At 51.4% G+C, this 15660-nt stretch overlaps 11 non-coding genes across 11 annotated transcripts; all 11 read left to right on the forward strand.

The window, feature by feature from the left end:
* The first annotated feature begins 31 nt into the window (after positions 1 to 31).
* On the forward strand, positions 32 to 147 carry LOC138564551 (U5 spliceosomal RNA). The gene has a single exon (XR_011300496.1). It is a non-coding gene; the product is annotated as a U5 spliceosomal RNA (small nuclear RNA).
* Positions 148 to 6970: 6823 nt separating this feature from the next.
* On the forward strand, positions 6971 to 7086 carry LOC138564553 (U5 spliceosomal RNA). The gene has a single exon (XR_011300498.1). It is a non-coding gene; the product is annotated as a U5 spliceosomal RNA (small nuclear RNA).
* An 806-nt stretch (positions 7087 to 7892) lies between these two features.
* LOC138565017 (U5 spliceosomal RNA) lies at positions 7893 to 8008 on the forward strand. Its single transcript, XR_011300938.1, has one exon. It is a non-coding gene; the product is annotated as a U5 spliceosomal RNA (small nuclear RNA).
* A 776-nt stretch (positions 8009 to 8784) lies between these two features.
* LOC138565123 (U5 spliceosomal RNA) lies at positions 8785 to 8900 on the forward strand. Its single transcript, XR_011301037.1, has one exon. It is a non-coding gene; the product is annotated as a U5 spliceosomal RNA (small nuclear RNA).
* Positions 8901 to 9699: 799 nt separating this feature from the next.
* On the forward strand, positions 9700 to 9815 carry LOC138564554 (U5 spliceosomal RNA). Its single transcript, XR_011300499.1, has one exon. It is a non-coding gene; the product is annotated as a U5 spliceosomal RNA (small nuclear RNA).
* A 776-nt stretch (positions 9816 to 10591) lies between these two features.
* Positions 10592 to 10707, forward strand: LOC138564555 (U5 spliceosomal RNA). Its single transcript, XR_011300500.1, has one exon. It is a non-coding gene; the product is annotated as a U5 spliceosomal RNA (small nuclear RNA).
* Positions 10708 to 11483: 776 nt separating this feature from the next.
* Positions 11484 to 11599, forward strand: LOC138565124 (U5 spliceosomal RNA). The gene has a single exon (XR_011301038.1). It is a non-coding gene; the product is annotated as a U5 spliceosomal RNA (small nuclear RNA).
* Positions 11600 to 12387: 788 nt separating this feature from the next.
* On the forward strand, positions 12388 to 12503 carry LOC138564556 (U5 spliceosomal RNA). Its single transcript, XR_011300501.1, has one exon. It is a non-coding gene; the product is annotated as a U5 spliceosomal RNA (small nuclear RNA).
* An 806-nt stretch (positions 12504 to 13309) lies between these two features.
* On the forward strand, positions 13310 to 13425 carry LOC138564557 (U5 spliceosomal RNA). The gene has a single exon (XR_011300502.1). It is a non-coding gene; the product is annotated as a U5 spliceosomal RNA (small nuclear RNA).
* Positions 13426 to 14195: 770 nt separating this feature from the next.
* LOC138564558 (U5 spliceosomal RNA) lies at positions 14196 to 14311 on the forward strand. The gene has a single exon (XR_011300503.1). It is a non-coding gene; the product is annotated as a U5 spliceosomal RNA (small nuclear RNA).
* A 776-nt stretch (positions 14312 to 15087) lies between these two features.
* Positions 15088 to 15203, forward strand: LOC138565125 (U5 spliceosomal RNA). The gene has a single exon (XR_011301039.1). It is a non-coding gene; the product is annotated as a U5 spliceosomal RNA (small nuclear RNA).
* Positions 15204 to 15660: the final 457 nt, after the last annotated feature.

Genomic DNA, 15660 nt, shown 5'->3' on the forward strand with positions numbered 1-15660 from the left:
TTTGCGGCCGCAGTCGGGGCCACTAGAGCGCATACTCTGGTTTCTCTTCAAACCGAATAAATCTTTCGCCTTTTACTAAAGATTTCCGTGGAGAGGAACATTAAAGAGTTTCACTCAATTTTTTGAAGCCCTGCCAAGTGCAGGGTTACCTATGCTGGTTAAAAAAAAAAAGAAACAGAGCAAATGAAAGCGCAAAGCCTGCTTTTCAGCTGTTGGCTTGCACCCCCCAGCTGTCAGTCAGCCTTTGCAGGGGTCCTCGCAGCACAGCCAGGCTGATGCCTTGCAGTGGTAGCCAGAGGGGGGAGCCTTTAGCTAATGCTTGCTGCTGTCGCCACCTGCTGGTGAGCCAGCAGAGGCTGGCTCCAAGCTAGCATCCAGGAGGATATGGCCCCAGTGGGCAGGGGTTTGGGCCCGGGCCCCGATCGGCTGACGAACGCCTGACAAACGCCGTCCTTTGCCCGCTGGCAGCCCAGGAGGCCCAGCACCCGTGCAAGACAGGGTGAGGGCGGAAAATTACCCCTGTGTCCTGAGAAAGGAGAGAGCGGGCTGCTTCTTCAACATCCTGGGGGAGGAGCCCCATCTCTGGGGCCCAAAAGAAAATCTCACGCCTGCCTCCCAGAAGCCCTAGACCTTATGTAAACGAGGGGAGTCCTCAGGCAAAGGCAGACTCTGCCTGCCTTTTGGCCAATGTCACATGGCCTGCGGTCTGGAGAAATTTGCATACCCACAATCCCCTGCCAGGTTTCATGACTTTGGATGGGATTGCTTGCAAATAAAGTCATTCTGCCACGGGTTCGGAGCCCGATAGCATTCTCCATTCGCTTCATCTCAAAAAGCGTCATCGTGTGCACTGCTTCACTAAGTCACCCTGAGCTAGTGAGGTGTTGCATTTTTTGCGGCCGCAGTCGGGGCCACTAGAGCGCATACTCTGGTTTCTCTTCAAACCGAATAAATCTTTCGCTGAAGATTTCCGTGGAGAAGAGCTGTCTGGCGAGGAGGAGGAGCTGCTGCAGTCTAGGGGGCCTGCATTGTGCAGTGCCCCCTTCTTTCCGGTTCGAGAAGCCTCTATCATCATGACCTCTCTGCTGAGACCTGGGACCAGAAGACATCATGTTGTTCGCTTTTGTTTGATGGGAGCCTCGGACCTGTCTTTTATGACGAGACTGGACTTCAGCCGGATCATTATCCAGAAGACGCTAGGAGTGACCCCTGCAGAGCTGAATTGCTTGGTAAAGCTGCCTGGAAAGAATGAAAACTTTGATGTGAGTTTCAAGGATGCTGCCTGTTTGCAGAACTTCTGGAGGAAGTATGAAGAAGCTAAGGGAATGGACACCTTGCGGACAGCTTGACTTACCAGCCATTTTCTTGCTCCAGTCCATATGGTGTCGTGCAATTCCAGCATCTCTCTGCATGCAGAGACCAGCAGTGCAATGTCTCTGAAGAGACATTGCACTGTGGTCTCTGCATGCAGAAGAGTGCTGGATGACGACACCATATGGACTGGAGCAAGAAAATGGCTGGTTAAGTTGCAAGCTGATCCGCAAGGTGTCCATGGAGTGCGTCATCTTCCGAGCATTGTGATGTTGGGCAACAACCGAGGTGATGTCATGTATCACGGAATGCCAAAGCTCTGCAGGAACTGCGGGGAAATGGGCCACCTAGCAGTGGCATGCCAGAAGGTGCAATGTAAGAACTGCGGCGCTGACCATGAAACTAACCGTTGCAAACTTCAGAGAGCATGTTTTCTGTGCGGTGAGAGGGGTCATGTGTACAATACGTGCCCGTTATCATATGCGAACATTATGAAAAAGAAAACCCAGCCTCAGGAAGAAGAAGGAAGGGTGGAAGAGGAAGAGCATTGTGACTCTATTGAGGTGGACGCTCCAGAGGAATACAGCTCTGAGAAAGAAATGCAACTTTTGGTACAAGACGTCAGCGATGATGAAATAGAAGTTGTGCCTGATACAAGGGCTGGCAGGCTTCCAGCATGGAATAAGCGTAAACTTTTGGACCAAGTAGGTGAACAAGGTTTACATAAGAAACAAGCTATGGCACTACAAACCCTGACTTCTGGTAGTGAATCGCTGATATCGGAAGCCTCGGGGAAACCTGCTGCTTCTAGCAGTGAATTTGAAGTGGAGCCACCCTCTGGTCTGGGGATCTCAGACTTGTCTTTGGAGTTGGTAAAGGAGTGTGAGCCAGGCTCAGCCCGGAGCAATAAGGAAGATAATGTTCCAGAGTCGAGTGAGGTGTTCAAATCAGGAGAGACACAGAATATTGATGAAGGGGTTGCAGAGACACCTTTTTCAACGCCTCTACTGCTGTATGAAAGTACAGATGAAGCTACCTCTTATCCTCATGAGCAAGCCCTTTTGGTGCGAGATGGTGTGCAACAGGAAGAGTGTGGTACATTGGATGTGGGAGTACAACTGAAGGATTTGCCGGTTTTGAGCTCTGAAGGAGACCCTTTAGTGAGCCTCCCGAAACCAAGACGGAGGGGTAGTGAAAGGAAGAAAGATCGCCTCAAAAATGCCATTAATGATGGATAAGTTTTTTTTGTGGTCCACATTGTTATCCTTGATGGCTTTGACAGTTTCATCGGTCAATGTGCGCAGTATGTGTTCAGTGCAGAAACAGCGTGCTGTTTTTGGTGGTCTAAAGGGGGTCAAATCTGATGTCCTCTTCTTACAAGAATGTGGGATCCCTTTTATGAGAAATTACAAGTACTTGAAAGATCAATGGACTGCTGGCAACTCTTATTGGTCGGGGTCAAATGTAGAAAGAGCTGCAGGAGTGGGAATCCTTATGACTGGACACGATTTTGAGGTCATTTCTGTCATGGAGGCTGAACCTGGACGCCTTTTGTGTGTTGATGCTGACTTGCATGACTGTAAGTTGAGACTCATTAATGTGTATGCTCCTACTACGTGTCACGGCAGGAAATCGCTTTTTGCAAGACTGCGCGTATTGCTAGTGACAGACAGGCATGTTGTTTTAGGTGGTGATTTTAACTGCATCATGAGACCTCTGGATAGTAGAAGAGGTATACTGGATGAATCGAGTAGAGTGTTGAAAGGCCTGTTGAAAGATACATCTCTTGTAGACACGGGTCTCACGCTGAAACGTGGTAGAGCAGATTACACATGGTTTAATGCTTCTGGCTCTTCTTTTGCCAGACTGGATTATTTGTTTACTTCAAGGGCAGTTAAACCGTTAACCTTTGTTTTAACACCTGTTTTTTTTTCGGATCACAAAAGACTGGATTTGACTGTTGAACTTCCAGGGGTTCAGCCTAAGGGTCCTGGGAAGTGGAAATTGAATTGTTCCTTGCTTGATGATGTTACGGTGACGTCAAGTTTCACTAATCGTTATAGAGAATGGCAGAGTTTGAAGGTGTGCTTCAGTACATTGGGTGAATGGTGGGATATGGTGAAACATCGTGCTAGGGGTTTCTTTATGGCAGTAGGGAGGAGGGTGGCCGGGGAAAAGAAGAAGAGAATTGTGGGTTTGCAAAGAAGGCTGCAGAATCTAGTCCACTTACAGGATATGGGTTTTCCTGTACAAGAGGATGTGCAGCTGGTGAAAGATGTGCTACAAGAGGATTATGGAGAAGAGGAAAAGAAAGTTGTTTTCCAAAGTCGACTTCAGCATTTGGATGAAAATGAAACCTGTAGCAGGTATTTCTTTAAGAAGTTGGGGAAGAAGAAAGAAAGAATGTCTGCTATTAAGGACGCTGTTGGGAATGTGGTGACTGATCAGGCACGATTGAGAGCTACTGTTAGAGATTTCTATGAGGCACTTTATGAAGAGCAAGAGGTGGATGTGGATGTTGGTGATGGGTTTTTACATTATTTAGATAGGCCTTTGACAGACACACAACTGCAAGCCCTTGAAGGTGGCCTAACACTGGATGAAGTTGAGAGGTCTGTTTTCTCTTTTCAGTTAGGGAAGTCTCCTGGATCTGATGGGTTGCCTATTGAGTTTTTTAGGGTTTTTTGGGATCTGGTGAAGGCTGATATGGTAGAGGTGTTTGCAGAATGTCTGAGAGATAAAACATTGAGTGAGAGTATGAGAGATGGGGTGATTTCTTTGCTTTACAAGAATAAAGGAGAGAGAATTGATCTAAAAAATTGGAGGCCTATCACTCTCCTTAATGCTGATTATAAGGTCTTAGCAAAGGTTTTGATGTTTCGTCTTCAGAAGGTGATTGGTGCTTTGGTACATCCAGGTCAAGGGTGTGGTGTTCCTACAAGGTCTGTCACAGACAATCTACTCATTTTGAGAGACGTATGTTTTTACGCTAAAGAAAGGAATTTTCCATTGACCATTGTGAGCTTGGATCAGGAAAAAGCATATGATCGTGTTAATCACAAGTATATGTGGCGTGTCTTGCGAGCGATGGGAATGAGCGACATTTTTGTTGGTTGGCTGAAAGTGTTTTATGCAGACATGGTAAGTAGAGTTATGGTGAACGGCTTTGCCTCAGACCCATTAGCTGTAAGATCTGGGGTAAGACAGGGATGCCCCCTGTCAGCGTTGTTATACGTACTGTGCTTAGAACCTTTTTTGAGAGCAGTAAGAAGTAATCAGCGTATTGCTGGTTGTTTTGTTCCGGGTGGAGGGCAGGTAGAAGTAAAAGCATTGGCATACATGGACGATGTGTCCATTGTGTGCAGCGACACGCCATCGGTTTTGGAGGCCATGAAGGTGGCAAATAGCTATGGGCAGGCTTCAGGCTCTAAGATTAATGCAGACAAGAGTGAGGCTTTTTGCATTGGCCCATGGCGGGACACAAGTATCATTCGGAATGTGGTGAGTGTGCGAGTGGATCAGGTGAAGGTGTTGGGTATAATTTTTGATAGGAATGTTAGTGGAATTAAGAGTTGGTTGGAGGTAGTGGGGAAAGTTAAACGAAAATTGGATATGTGGTCAAGTCGACAACTCACCATGTCTGGGAAGATTTTGATTTTGAAATCTATTATTTTACCCACGTTATTGTTTGTTGCAAATGTGTTCCCCCCGGACAGGACGACATGCAAGGCTGTAAATCGTTTGATGTTTGTGTTTTTTTGGGGTAGTAAGGTGGAGAGGGCCTCAAGGGTGGTTTTGATGTTGCCTGTTGAGAAGGGAGGGAAGGGGGTTCCTGATTTTCTTTTCACTGCTATGTCAATGTTTGTGGCACGCATTGTGAAGGAGATTGTTTCCCTTTCTTCACCCTATGGTTTTTTTGCTAGGTTTTATTTTGGGAGGTTTATGAGAAGGATGGGTATGCTCACTCACACAAATACTGTCCCATTCTCGTGGGATTGCCCAATGCTGTACAAAAAAGCTTATGATTTCATTGTGAAATTCAAACTACATGATCTACCACTCGAACTTTGGAATGCGAAAGCTATTTCATGTTTTGTTCTGGACTCTGTCCCAGTTCAACTGGTTTCATCGTTCTCTGCCCCAATTTCACGTACAATTTGGGGTAACCTGTCCAGTAAACAATTGTCCAACGGGCAGAAAGACGTGGCATGGATGGTGGTTCGGGAATGTTTACCTTGCAGGGCTTTTATGTTCAGGCGACGTCTGTCCATGGTAAACCACTGTTCCAGGGCGGGCTGCACGGGGGTTGAAACACCTAAGCACATTCTGGTGGAGTGTGATTTTGCAATCCAGGCTTGGAAAAGAGTTTCCATTTTTTTGGCCAAGTTTATGGATGTGTCTAATATGAACGAAGCAGATGTGTTGTACGGACCTAGGCATCACAGTGTGGGGGTTAAAGACCGCTGTGCTTGGCAGATCATCAGTGCGGTGAAGGAGGTGTTGTGGATCCTGAGGTGTCAACATCTGTGGCACAAATGTGATTGTGCTGTTGATAATTTTGTTCGTTTACTGGTTTCACGGATCAGAGACTGTATTTTGCTGGAAGCCAGAAATGGAGACGAGACAAAAGTTTTCTCAAAATGGGACATTAACTCCATCGATGATGTTTTCCTTTGAATGTGATTTGTTGTGTTTTTTTAAATTTCTGATTATGTATGTTTTTGTAAAAGTTTGTGATTGATATGAATTTTTTCACTGTATGGCTTGAATGTTAAAACCAAAATAAATAACATTTTACTAAAGATTTCCGTGGAGAGGAACATTAAAGAGTTTCACTCAATTTTTTGAAGCCCTGCCAAGTGCAGGGTTACCTATGCTGGTTAAAAAAAAAAAGAAACAGAGCAAATGAAAGCGCAAAGCCTGCTTTTCAGCTGTTGGCTTGCACCCCCCAGCTGTCAGTCAGCCTTTGCAGGGGTCCTTGCAGCACAGCCAGGCTGATGCCTTGCAGTGGTAGCCAGAGGGGGGAGCCTTTAGCTAATGCTTGCTGCTGTCGCCACCTGCTGGTGAGCCAGCAGAGGCTGGCTCCAAGCTAGCATCCAGGAGGATATGGCCCCAGTGGGCAGGGGTTTGGGCCCGGGCCCCGATCGGCTGACAAACGCCTGACAAACGCCGTCCTTTGCCTGGCGGGCAAAAGAACCTGGCAGCCCAGGAGGCCCAGCACCCGTGCAAGACAGGGTGAGGGCGGAAAATGACCCCTGTGTCCTGAGAAAGGAGAGAGCGGGCTGCTTTTTCAACATCCTGGGGGAGGAGCCCCATCTCTGGGGCCCAAAAGAAAATCTCACGCCTGCCTCCCAGAAGCCCTAGACCTTATGTAAACGAGGGGAGTCCTCAGGCAAAGGCAGACTCTGCCTGCCTTTTGGCCAATGTCACATGGCCTGCGGTCTGGAGAAATTTGCATACCCACAATCCCCTGCCAGGTTTCATGACTTTGGATGGGATTGCTTGCAAATAAAGTCATTCTGCCACGGGTTCGGAGCCCGATAGCATTCTCCATTCGCTTCATCTCAAAAAGCGTCATCGTGTGCACTGCTTCACTAAGTCACCCTGAGCTAGTGAGGTGTTGCATTTTTTGCGGCCGCAGTCGGGGCCACTAGAGCGCATACTCTGGTTTCTCTTCAAACCGAATAAATCTTTCGCCTTTTACTAAAGATTTCCGTGGAGAGGAACATTAAAGAGTTTCACTCAATTTTTTGAAGCCCTGCCAAGTGCAGGGTTACCTATGCTGGTTAAAAAAAAAAAAGAAACAGAGCAAATGAAAGCGCAAAGCCTGCTTTTCAGCTGTTGGCTTGCATCCCCCAGCTGTCAGTCAGCCTTTGCAGGGGTCCTCGCAGCACAGCCAGGCTGATGCCTTGCAGTGGTAGCCAGAGGGGGGAGCCTTTAGCTAATGCTTGCTGCTGTCGCCACCTGCTGGTGAGCCAGCAGAGGCTGGCTCCAAGCTAGCATCCAGGAGGATATGGCCCCAGTGGGCAGGGGTTTGGGCCCGGGCCCCGATCGCCTGACAAACGCCTGACAAACGCCGTCCTTTGCCCGGCGGGCTTTGCCCTGGCGGGCAAAAGAACCTGGCAGCCCAGGAGGCCCAGCACCCGTGCAAGACAGGGTGAGGGCGGAAAATGACCCCTGTGTCCTGAGAAAGGAGAGAGCGGGCTGCTTTTTCAACATCCTGGGGGAGGAGCCCCATCTCTGGGGCCCAAAAGAAAACCTCACGCCTGCCTCCCAGAAGCCCTAGACCTTATGTAAACGAGGGGAGTCCTCAGGCAAAGGCAGACTCTGCCTGCCTTTTGGCCAATGTCACATGGCCTGCGGTCTGGAGAAATTTGCATACCCACAATCCCCTGCCAGGTTTCATGACTTTGGATGGGATTGCTTGCAAATAAAGTCATTCTGCCACGGGTTCGGAGCCCGATAGCATTCTCCATTCGCTTCATCTCAAAAAGCGTCATCGTGTGCACTGCTTCACTAAGTCACCCTGAGCTAGTGAGGTGTTGCATTTTTTGCGGCCGCAGTCGGGGCCACTAGAGCGCATACTCTGATTTCTCTTCAAACCGAATAAATCTTTCGCCTTTTACTAAAGATTTCCGTGGAGAGGAACATTAAAGAGTTTCACTCAATTTTTTGAAGCCCTGCCAAGTGCAGGGTTACCTATGCTGGTTAAAAAAAAAAAGAAACAGAGCAAATGAAAGCGCAAAGCCTGCTTTTCAGCTGTTGGCTTGCACCCCCCAGCTGTCAGTCAGCCTTTGCAGGGGTCCTTGCAGCACAGCCAGGCTGATGCCTTGCAGTGGTAGCCAGAGGGGGGAGCCTTTAGCTAATGCTTGCTGCTGTCGCCACCTGCTGGTGAGCCAGCAGAGGCTGGCTCCAAGCTAGCATCCAGGAGGATATGGCCCCAGTGGGCAGGGGTTTGGGCCCGGGCCCCGATCGGCTGACGAACGCCTGACAAACGCCGTCCTTTGCCCGCTGGCAGCCCAGGAGGCCCAGCACCCGTGCAAGACAGGGTGAGGGCGGAAAATGACCCCTGTGTCCTGAGAAAGGAGAGAGCGGGCTGCTTCTTCAACATCCTGGGGGAGGAGCCCCATCTCTGGGGCCCAAAAGAAAATCTCACGCCTGCCTCCCAGAAGCCCTAGACCTTATGTAAACGAGGGGAGTCCTCAAGCAAAAGCAGACTCTGCCTGCCTTTTGGCCAATGTTACATGGCCTGCGGTCTGGAGAAATTTGCATACCCACAATCCCCTGCCAGGTTTCATGACTTTGGATGGGATTGCTTGCAAATAAAGTCATTCTGCCACGGGTTCGGAGCCCGATGGCATTCTCCATTCGCTTCATCTCAAAAAGCGTCATCGTGTGCACTGCTTCACTAAGTCACCCTGAGCTAGTGAGGTGTTGCATTTTTTGCGGCCGCAGTCGGGGCCACTAGAGCGCATACTCTGGTTTCTCTTCAAACCGAATAAATCTTTCGCCTTTTACTAAAGATTTCCGTGGAGAGGAACATTAAAGAGTTTCACTCAATGTTTTGAAGCCCTGCCAAGTGCAGGGTTACCTATGCTGGTTAAAAAGAAACAGAGCAAATGAAAGCGCAAAGCCTGCTTTTCAGCTGTTGGCTTGCACCCCCCAGCTGTCAGTCAGCCTTTGCAGGGGTCCTCGCAGCACAGCCAGGCTGATGCCTTGCAGTGGTAGCCAGAGGGGGGAGCCTTTAGCTAATGCTTGCTGCTGTCGCCACCTGCTGGTGAGCCAGCAGAGGCTGGCTCCAAGCTAGCATCCAGGAGGATATGGCCCCAGTGGGCAGGGGTTTGGGCCCGGGCCCCGATCGGCTGACGAACGCCTGACAAACGCCGTCCTTTGCCCGGCGGGCTTTGCCCTGGCGGGCAAAAGAACCTGGCAGCCCAGGAGGCCCAGCACCCGTGCAAGACAGGGTGAGGGCGGAAAATGACCCCTGTGTCCTGAGAAAGGAGAGAGCGGGCTGCTTTTTCAACATCCTGGGGGAGGAGCCCCATCTCTGGGGCCCAAAAGAAAATCTCACGCCTGCCTCCCAGAAGCCCTAGACCTTATGTAAACGAGGGGAGTCCTCAGGCAAAGGCAGACTCTGCCTGCCTTTTGGCCAATGTCACATGGCCTGCGGTCTGGAGAAATTTGCATACCCACAATCCCCTGCCAGGTTTCATGACTTTGGATGGGATTGCTTGCAAATAAAGTCATTCTGCCACGGGTTCGGAGCCCGATAGCATTCTCCATTCGCTTCATCTCAAAAAGCGTCATCGTGTGCACTGCTTCACTAAGTCACCCTGAGCTAGTGAGGTGTTGCATTTTTTGCGGCCGCAGTCGGGGCCACTAGAGCGCATACTCTGGTTTCTCTTCAAACCGAATAAATCTTTCGCCTTTTACTAAAGATTTCCGTGGAGAGGAACATTAAAGAGTTTCACTCAATTTTTTGAAGCCCTGCCAAGTGCAGGGTTACCTATGCTGGTTAAAAAAAAAAAGAAACAGAGCAAATGAAAGCGCAAAGCCTGCTTTTCAGCTGTTGGCTTGCACCCCCCAGCTGTCAGTCAGCCTTTGCAGGGGTCCTCGCAGCACAGCCAGGCTGATGCTTTGCAGTGGTAGCCAGAGGGGGGAGCCTTTAGCTAATGCTTGCTGCTGTCGCCACCTGCTGGTGAGCCAGCAGAGGCTGGCTCCAAGCTAGCATCCAGGAGGATATGGCCCCAGTGGGCAGGGGTTTGGGCCCGGGCCCCGATCGGCTGACGAACGCCTGACAAACGCCGTCCTTTGCCCGCTGGCAGCCCAGGAGGCCCAGCACCCGTGCAAGACAGGGTGAGGGCGGAAAATGACCCCTGTGTCCTGAGAAAGGAGAGAGCGGGCTGCTTTTTCAACATCCTGGGGGAGGAGCCCCATCTCTGGGGCCCAAAAGAAAATCTCACGCCTGCCTCCCAGAAGCCCTAGACCTTATGTAAACGAGGGGAGTCCTCAGGCAAAGGCAGACTCTGCCTGCCTTTTGGCCAATGTCACATGGCCTGCGGTCTGGAGAAATTTGCATACCCACAATCCCCTGCCAGGTTTCATGACTTTGGATGGGATTGCTTGCAAATAAAGTCATTCTGCCACGGGTTCGGAGCCCGATAGCATTCTCCATTCGCTTCATCTCAAAAAGCGTCATCGTGTGCACTGCTTCACTAAGTCACCCTGAGCTAGTGAGGTGTTGCATTTTTTGCGGCCGCAGTCGGGGCCACTAGAGCGCATACTCTGGTTTCTCTTCAAACCGAATAAATCTTTCGCCTTTTACTAAAGATTTCCGTGGAGAGGAACATTAAAGAGTTTCACTCAATTTTTTGAAGCCCTGCCAAGTGCAGGGTTACCTATGCTGGTTAAAAAAAAAAAGAAACAGAGCAAATGAAAGCGCAAAGCCTGCTTTTCAGCTGTTGGCTTGCACCCCCCAGCTGTCAGTCAGCCTTTGCAGGGGTCCTTGCAGCACAGCCAGGCTGATGCCTTGCAGTGGTAGCCAGAGGGGGGAGCCTTTAGCTAATGCTTGCTGCTGTCGCCACCTGCTGGTGAGCCAGCAGAGGCTGGCTCCAAGCTAGCATCCAGGAGGATATGGCCCCAGTGGGCAGGGGTTTGGGCCCGGGCCCCGATCGGCTGACGAACGCCTGACAAACGCCGTCCTTTGCCCGCTGGCAGCCCAGGAGGCCCAGCACCCGTGCAAGACAGGGTGAGGGCGGAAAATGACCCCTGTGTCCTGAGAAAGGAGAGAGCGGGCTGCTTCTTCAACATCCTGGGGGAGGAGCCCCATCTCTGGGGCCCAAAAGAAAATCTCACGCCTGCCTCCCAGAAGCCCTAGACCTTATGTAAACGAGGGGAGTCCTCAAGCAAAAGCAGACTCTGCCTGCCTTTTGGCCAATGTTACATGGCCTGCGGTCTGGAGAAATTTGCATACCCACAATCCCCTGCCAGGTTTCATGACTTTGGATGGGATTGCTTGCAAATAAAGTCATTCTGCCACGGGTTCGGAGCCCGATGGCATTCTCCATTCGCTTCATCTCAAAAAGCGTCATCGTGTGCACTGCTTCACTAAGTCACCCTGAGCTAGTGAGGTGTTGCATTTTTTGCGGCCGCAGTCGGGGCCACTAGAGCGCATACTCTGGTTTCTCTTCAAACCGAATAAATCTTTCGCCTTTTACTAAAGATTTCCGTGGAGAGGAACATTAAAGAGTTTCACTCAATGTTTTGAAGCCCTGCCAAGTGCAGGGTTACCTATGCTGGTTAAAAAGAAACAGAGCAAATGAAAGCGCAAAGCCTGCTTTTCAGCTGTTGGCTTGCACCCCCCAGCTGTCAGTCAGCCTTTGCAGGGGTCCTCGCAGCACAGCCAGGCTGATGCCTTGCAGTGGTAGCCAGAGGGGGGAGCCTTTAGCTAATGCTTGCTGCTGTCGCCACCTGCTGGTGAGCCAGCAGAGGCTGGCTCCAAGCTAGCATCCAGGAGGATATGGCCCCAGTGGGCAGGGGTTTGGGCCCGGGCCCCGATCGCCTGACAAACGCCGTCCTTTGCCCGGCGGGCTTTGCCCTGGCGGGCAAAAGAACCTGGCAGCCCAGGAGGCCCAGCACCCGTGCAAGACAGGGTGAGGGCGGAAAATGACCCCTGTGTCCTGAGAAAGGAGAGAGTGGGCTGCTTTTTCAACATCCTGGGGGAGGAGCCCCATCTCTGGGGCCCAAAAGAAAATCTCACGCCTGCCTCCCAGAAGCCCTAGACCTTATGTAAACGAGGGGAGTCCTCAGGCAAAGGCAGACTCTGCCTGCCTTTTGGCCAATGTCACATGGCCTGCGGTCTGGAGAAATTTGCATACCCACAATCCCCTGCCAGGTTTCATGACTTTGGATGGGATTGCTTGCAAATAAAGTCATTCTGCCACGGGTTCGGAGCCCGATAGCATTCTCCATTCGCTTCATCTCAAAAAGCGTCATCGTGTGCACTGCTTCACTAAGTCACCCTGAGCTAGTGAGGTGTTGCATTTTTTGCGGCCGCAGTCGGGGCCACTAGAGCGCATACTCTGGTTTCTCTTCAAACCGAATAAATCTTTCGCCTTTTACTAAAGATTTCCGTGGAGAGGAACATTAAAGAGTTTCACTCAATTTTTTGAAGCCCTGCCAAGTGCAGGGTTACCTATGCTGGTTAAAAAAAAAAAAGAAACAGAGCAAATGAAAGCGCAAAGCCTGCTTTTCAGCTGTTGGCTTGCACCCCCCAGCTGTCAGTCAGCCTTTGCAGGGGTCCTCGCAGCACAGCCAGGCTGATGCCTTGCAGTGGTAGCCAGAGGGGGGAGCCTTTAGCTAATGCTTGCTGCTGTCGCCACCTGCTGGTGAGCCAGCAGAGGCTGGCTCCAAGCTAGCATCCAGGAGGATATGGCCCCAGTGGGTAGGGGTTTGGGCCCGGGCCCCGATCGCCTGACAAACGCCTGACAAACGCCGTCCTTTGCCCGGCGGGCTTTGCCCTGGCGGGCAAAAGAACCTGGCAGCCCAGGAGGCCCAGCACCCGTGCAAGACAGGGTGAGGGCGGAAAATGACCCCTGTGTCCTGAGAAAGGAGAGAGCGGGCTGCTTTTTCAACATCCTGGGGGAGGAGCCCCATCTCTGGGGCCCAAAAGAAAATCTCACGCCTGCCTCCCAGAAGCCCTAGACCTTATGTAAACGAGGGGAGTCCTCAGGCAAAGGCAGACTCTGCCTGCCTTTTGGCCAATGTCACATGGCCTGCGGTCTGGAGAAATTTGCATACCCACAATCCCCTGCCAGGTTTCATGACTTTGGATGGGATTGCTTGCAAATAAAGTCATTCTGCCACGGGTTCGGAGCCCGATAGCATTCTCCATTCGCTTCATCTCAAAAAGCGTCATCGTGTGCACTGCTTCACTAAGTCACCCTGAGCTAGTGAGGTGTTGCATTTTTTGCGGCCGCAGTCGGGGCCACTAGAGCGCATACTCTGGTTTCTCTTCAAACCGAATAAATCTTTCGCCTTTTACTAAAGATTTCCGTGGAGAGGAACATTAAAGAGTTTCACTCAATTTTTTGAAGCCCTGCCAAGTGCAGGGTTACCTATGCTGGTTAAAAAGAAACAGAGCAAATGAAAGCGCAAAGCCTGCTTTTCAGCTGTTGGCTTGCACCCCCCAGCTGTCAGTCAGCCTTTGCAGGGGTCCTCGCAGCACAGCCAGGCTGATGCCTTGCAGTGGTAGCCAGAGGGGGGAGCCTTTAGCTAATGCTTGCTGCTGTCGCCACCTGCTGGTGAGCCAGCAGAGGCTGGCTCCAAGCTAGCATCCAGGAGGATATGGCCCCAGTGGGCAGGGGTTTGGGCCCGGGCCCCGATCGGCTGACGAACGCCTGACAAACGCCGTCCTTTGCCCGCTGGCAGCCCAGGAGGCCCAGCACCCGTGCAAGACAGGGTGAGGGCGGAAAATGACCCCTGTGTCCTGAGAAAGGAGAGAGCGGGCTGCTTTTTCAACATCCTGGGGGAGGAGCCCCATCTCTGGGGCCCAAAAGAAAATCTCACGCCTGCCTCCCAGAAGCCCTAGACCTTATGTAAACGAGGGGAGTCCTCAGGCAAAGGCAGACTCTGCCTGCCTTTTGGCCAATGTCACATGGCCTGCGGTCTGGAGAAATTTGCATACCCACAATCCCCTGCCAGGTTTCATGACTTTGGATGGGATTGCTTGCAAATAAAGTCATTCTGCCACGGGTTCGGAGCCCGATAGCATTCTCCATTCGCTTCATCTCAAAAAGCGTCATCGTGTGCACTGCTTCACTAAGTCACCCTGAGCTAGTGAGGTGTTGCATTTTTTGCGGCCGCAGTCGGGGCCACTAGAGCGCATACTCTGGTTTCTCTTCAAACCGAATAAATCTTTCGCCTTTTACTAAAGATTTCCGTGGAGAGGAACATTAAAGAGTTTCACTCAATTTTTTGAAGCCCTGCCAAGTGCAGGGTTACCTATGCTGGTTAAAAAAAAAAAGAAACAGAGCAAATGAAAGCGCAAAGCCTGCTTTTCAGCTGTTGGCTTGCACCCCCCAGCTGTCAGTCAGCCTTTGCAGGGGTCCTTGCAGCACAGCCAGGCTGATGCCTTGCAGTGGTAGCCAGAGGGGGGAGCCTTTAGCTAATGCTTGCTGCTGTCGCCACCTGCTGGTGAGCCAGCAGAGGCTGGCTCCAAGCTAGCATCCAGGAGGATATGGCCCCAGTGGGCAGGGGTTTGGGCCCGGGCCCCGATCGGCTGACGAACGCCTGACAAACGCCGTCCTTTGCCCGCTGGCAGCCCAGGAGGCCCAGCACCCGTGCAAGACAGGGTGAGGGCGGAAAATGACCCCTGTGTCCTGAGAAAGGAGAGAGCGGGCTGCTTCTTCAACATCCTGGGGGAGGAGCCCCATCTCTGGGGCCCAAAAGAAAATCTCACGCCTGCCTCCCAGAAGCCCTAGACCTTATGTAAACGAGGGGAGTCCTCAAGCAAAAGCAGACTCTGCTTGCCTTTTGGCCAATGTTACATGGCCTGCGGTCTGGAGAAATTTGCATACCCACAATCCCCTGCCAGGTTTCATGACTTTGGATGGGATTGCTTGCAAATAAAGTCATTCTGCCACGGGTTCGGAGCCCGATGGCATTCTCCATTCGCTTCATCTCAAAAAGCGTCATCGTGTGCACTGCTTCACTAAGTCACCCTGAGCTAGTGAGGTGTTGCATTTTTTGCGGCCGCAGTCGGGGCCACTAGAGCGCATACTCTGGTTTCTCTTCAAACCGAATAAATCTTTCGCCTTTTACTAAAGATTTCCGTGGAGAGGAACATTAAAGAGTTTCACTCAATGTTTTGAAGCCCTGCCAAGTGCAGGGTTATCTATGCTGGTTAAAAAGAAACAGAGCAAATGAAAGCGCAAAGCCTGCTTTTCAGCTGTTGGCTTGCACCCCCCAGCTGTCAGTCAGCCTTTGCAGGGGTCCTCGCAGCACAGCCAGGCTGATGCCTTGCAGTGGTAGCCAGAGGGGGGAGCCTTTAGCTAATGCTTGCTGCTGTCGCCACCTGCTGGTGAGCCAGCAGAGGCTGGCTCCAAGCTAGCATCCAGGAGGATATGGCCCCAGTGGGCAGGGGTTTGGGCCCGGGCCCCGATCGGCTGACGAACGCCTGACAAACGCCGTCCTTTGCCCGGCGGGCTTTGCCCTGGCGGGCAAAAGAACCTGGCAGCCCAGGAGGCCCAGCACCCGTGCAAGACAGGGTGAGGGCGGAAAATGACCCCTGTGTCCTGAGAAAGGAGAGAGCGGGCTGCTTTTTCAACATCCTGGGGGAGGAGCCCCATC

Source organism: Ambystoma mexicanum, chromosome 1q (assembly GCF_040938575.1).
Source record: "Ambystoma mexicanum isolate Mex_15411 chromosome 1q, UKY_AmexF1_1, whole genome shotgun sequence".
Taxonomy (NCBI): Eukaryota; Metazoa; Chordata; class Amphibia; order Caudata; family Ambystomatidae; genus Ambystoma; species Ambystoma mexicanum.